This window comes from Ammospiza nelsoni, chromosome 4, assembly GCF_027579445.1.
Source record: "Ammospiza nelsoni isolate bAmmNel1 chromosome 4, bAmmNel1.pri, whole genome shotgun sequence".
Lineage (NCBI taxonomy): Eukaryota > Metazoa > Chordata > Aves > Passeriformes > Passerellidae > Ammospiza > Ammospiza nelsoni.
In genome coordinates, this window is record NC_080636.1 from 23,600,595 (window position 1) to 23,604,839 (window position 4,245).

General features: G+C 40.4%; 1 long non-coding RNA gene across 1 annotated transcript; it reads right to left on the bottom strand.

Annotated features, from left to right (window-relative positions):
* Window positions 1–1,782: 1,782 nt before the first annotated feature.
* LOC132072850 (uncharacterized) lies at window positions 1,783–3,076 on the bottom strand. Its single transcript, XR_009418412.1, has 3 exons — window positions 2,881–3,076; window positions 2,284–2,455; window positions 1,783–2,061 (listed from the first exon to the last, which is right to left on the bottom strand). It is a non-coding gene; the product is annotated as an uncharacterized LOC132072850 (long non-coding RNA).
* Between the last annotated feature and the right edge of the window lie 1,169 nt (window positions 3,077–4,245).

The window sequence follows — 4,245 nt, forward strand, 5'->3', positions numbered from 1 at the left end:
CAAAGTGGTTTTCCAGTCCCCATAATAAAATGAGGACCTGAAAAAGCAAGGGCAAACCACTCTGAACGTAGTATTACCCTTCTCTCACAGTTTTGCAGCTCATAAGAGTAGATAGTTTGCACAGGTTATCTTCTTCTTTGCATATTGTTGAGAATTCACAGCTGAAAACTTGGGTGCTCTCCTCACAGCAAACACACTTTAGCTCAAAACTGGAAGCCATTGCTGGTGAAATCAGAAGCTGGGTAAAATCACAAGGCTCTGTGGTCAGATTTAACCCCGGCTGGGAGTCACACTGTTCTGGTCCAATATTTACTCTGCAGTCACTTCTTTTGGAAGGGAAGTGAAACAGGCAAAGTGCAGCAGAAGCAGTTCAGCAGGAAATTATCGTTATGTACTGAAGCAAGACCTAAGAACAGAACAAAAGTCAAGCCAAGTATTCAGCTGTTTATTAATCCTTGTAAAAAGGGGGAGGAGAGGAAAGACATGGCCTAAATTTACTTCTCTGTCTCTCAGCACACATAAGCAGCAAGGTCTGAGAGGCCACCATGACAACAGCAGATACCACTGTGGCGCATGTAGACATCTATGTGCTCGTCTGGGTGTGAGCTTGAGCAGAGATCAGGGGAACAACCAGGAAGGTTTGTGACTGTGGGAGGGAGTGTTCACACACATCCCGTAATAGTCATGGGTGGTTACCAGAAAAAAAGGACTCAGATGACTCAGGGACTTGAAAATAATGGTGAGAGCTGAACACCTTCCACACTCCAACGGACAGAAGTGCTCCAGCAGGACGCAGGAGTCCCACAGGCTGTGGGACTATAATGCACAAAAGGAAGCCATCAAACAGGAAGGTCGCTCAGATACACAAGCCTTATGTTTATGTTAATAAACACTGATATTCTTTTTGACTTAAATAGCCAGGTAATTTTTTTTTTAATTAGGAATTTGCAACAAAGCCAGGAATTTTCTGGATGCAGGAGAAATCAGATAATCATGAAATAATTTCAGCAGCCACAATATTTTTTCTTTTCTCTCTTTTTTTTAAGAGAAAGACAAATCATGCAAAAACCCCACATCATGTTGAAAAACTAATTGAACTGTAAGCCATTATAAGAGTTTTGTACTGAGTAGTCTCAATAGATGTAGTCTCAAAATTGGATAAAGGAAATCTAAAACCATTCTGCTTGCCTGTCTAGTCCACTTGAAACCTAGAGAGAGTAGCCAGCTCAGGCAGGAACACTCTGAGCAGCGCTGAAGTCCAGTTTTGAAAATTTCTATGAAAATAATTTCATAACTGATCATCCTATAACAGCAGCACAATGTGACTTGCTGCAATATTTGGAGAAGATGCCTACACTTACCAGCCCCTTCAGATTCATAGCAGCAAGATGAACAGTACAACATGGTTTTGAGGTGTTATACAGGAAGCATATTTACCAGCTTAATTTCCTTACTAGCAGTGTCTTGCAGTTGGGTAACAATGAACTTTTGTATGTTTCTGTTTCTTCCTTTTTTTCAATATTTCACAGCATCTTTTCAGCTTAACTTGAGAGTTCAAACAAGTCGATTCTAGAGAGCAAGTAAATCCTCCCCAGCTGAAAATTAATTACAAATGTAGTGTAAAGATAAAATTCATCCAGCCTATGTGAAAAATGCAGACTGTATATGCTTGAATGAAAGACATTGCACATTAAAATTCATGCTTTATTTTAGTCTTAGTTGCAACATTCTAAGTAATTCAGCGTTCTTTAAAAAATTAATCTAGAAGCAAATGTTTAGCACTGCATATATCAATTCATGAATAAGAACAAGATCAAAATAAAACTATGAGTTCTGATTATACATAACATGGCAAGCAGAAGAATTTGGAACACAGTCACAAAGAGGGGCACAGATATAGTTCATTTCACTTTTAAATAAGTATTACTTTTAAAGTTATATTTTTATTTTTTGAGTATAACTCACAACAAAAAAGGCAATTCTTGCTGTTTCATCTTTTTAGTCCAGGTGTACTCTACCTCAAGGAATATCTCTTGACACAGTCTATTCAGATGAAAAGTTCTGTGGGGAAAAACATGGGACATGATCCACATTTGTCAGCATTTGGCATAACAGGATCCTGATCCATGACCAAGTCCATCCAAATCTACAGTAAGATATGGTCACTACATTAGTGACCATAATAAACATTAGCTCTTCTGTAGGTTTTCCCTTTAGGGACTCTGATGAGATATCTGGCACGTTAATTAATGGGATTCACCAGAAGAAAAACTAATGGCTTACTCTGGTCTTAGTAAGTGAAGGTCAAATAAATCTGTGCACCCTCCAATAGTCTCTTAACAACAGCAGTAAGAAGCACAAGTTGCCACAGAGCTGATGACTTAGACTGACGAGCTGGAAGCCAGCCACCCTCTGTGCCATGTAATGGGGCTCTGCCATCCCTGTCAGACTGCTCCTACAAAATTAGAGAGATTATATGAATTTTATAGGCCTTAATTGTGGGGTGTTTCTTTTAATTCTATTAGCTTAGTAATTAGTGGTTTGCTAATAATAACCTTGACACAGCCAAAATATCTGCTGGTATTGTTTTAAGCAGGAGCGATGGAGAGGAATGGCACAGAGTCAGGAGCACTTTCCCTCTAGCCAGGGCTGATATAACAAGGTTTTAGCAGCACTTCCTACTACAATGGACAAAGTCCTTCCCTTCCCTTCCCTTCCCTTCCCTTCCCTTCCCTTCCCTTCCCTTCCCTTCCCTTCCCTTCCCTTCCCTTCCCTTCCCTTCCCTTCCCTTCCCTTCCCTTCCCTTCCCTCTCCACTGCAGCTTTTCCTAAAATTCACCAGTTTAAACTGCAGGTAGAAAAAAAAAATCATAGATTCTACCCAGTGTGCAGGAGCAAGTGGAGAAATCTAGAAGCATGCTTTGAGCATCTGAGAAACATTTCAGACAGAAGCTACACAAAATCCTAGAGTGCTCTGACCCTATTCTCTCCAATCTTCTATCACTTTGTTAGTACAAGCTGAAGCTGAGCTGACAAAGAAATCATATGTGCACTCTCAAAATGTTGTTCTGGTCAGAGCCATCTCACTCAGCATAAACAGCCCCTGAGCCACCAGGGAGGTGCTACTGAGGGCAGCAGGGGAGGAAACGCTCAGTTATCAAGGAATGGTCACCACCTGGGAACAAACCTGTTCATGCCCACAAGCTACTGCACCGGCACCAGTTTCAGGCCATCACACTTTCATTCACATTAGCATCATGAAAAGGTTCACCAGGTGAAGTAATTTTCCCCTTTCAAGGTGAGTATCTTTACTGAAAATTGAAATTTTCATTGACTTGTGTAGTGTTGTTCCTAGTTTTCTTGTGGAAGATAGAAGAGCAATGATGAAAATGGCTCTGCAAAAATCTAAATCTCTGAGATATGGTGTCTCCTTTCTTCTCTAATATAAACCTGTTTCAACTGAAACAGGTAAGAAAATAGTAATTTTACTATATATCATTGGAATGAATTCTAAAAAAGTTCATTGGGCTGAAGTCTCTAAACTAACAAGACAGCAGGACACCCCCTGCAACTGGGGCTCCATTTCCAGATCCATACATTACAGCTGTCACAAAAAGCATAATTTGGAACAGAGAGCCTGCCATTAGCAGCTAGCATCATAGTACAATTGTGGTAATAATTGGAAGAAAATAAACAAATATTTATAAAAATATTTCATGGCAGGAGAGTTTTGCATACCTATCAATGAGCTCTCCTTGCAGATGGAAGGATGTTTTTTCCTGGCTGTTAACTGCAGCCCTGCAAAGAGCTGACTGCTAGAAAAACAAGCTGGGGGACTTTTGGCTTTGTCTTGTCACAGAGTCACAGTGCTGGAAGAGACTTTGAGAGGTCATTCTGTGCATCCCCCTTCCTTAAAGGATGAACAGTTATTCCCAGAGTTTCTGACCTACTTTGCCATTAACCATCACTGTTAATTATGAACCTGGAGACAATGTTGTGCCCACGGTGCTTGCAGTGGGGACTGTACTTGCAGTGCGGATGCATGAGATAGCAAACAAAAAAGATCCAGCTTTCTGCTCCTTACCTGTGATGGCTTAGAGGATCAAAGAAATCCAGAGGAGAAGGGAAACAAACAATAATTTACACTACTAAACTATCAGGATTCTGAACACAAAGGTGCTTTTTGTTGTTTGGGTTTCTTTTAATTAGGATCATACTTTGTAATAGTGATCATGAGAGCTATGCA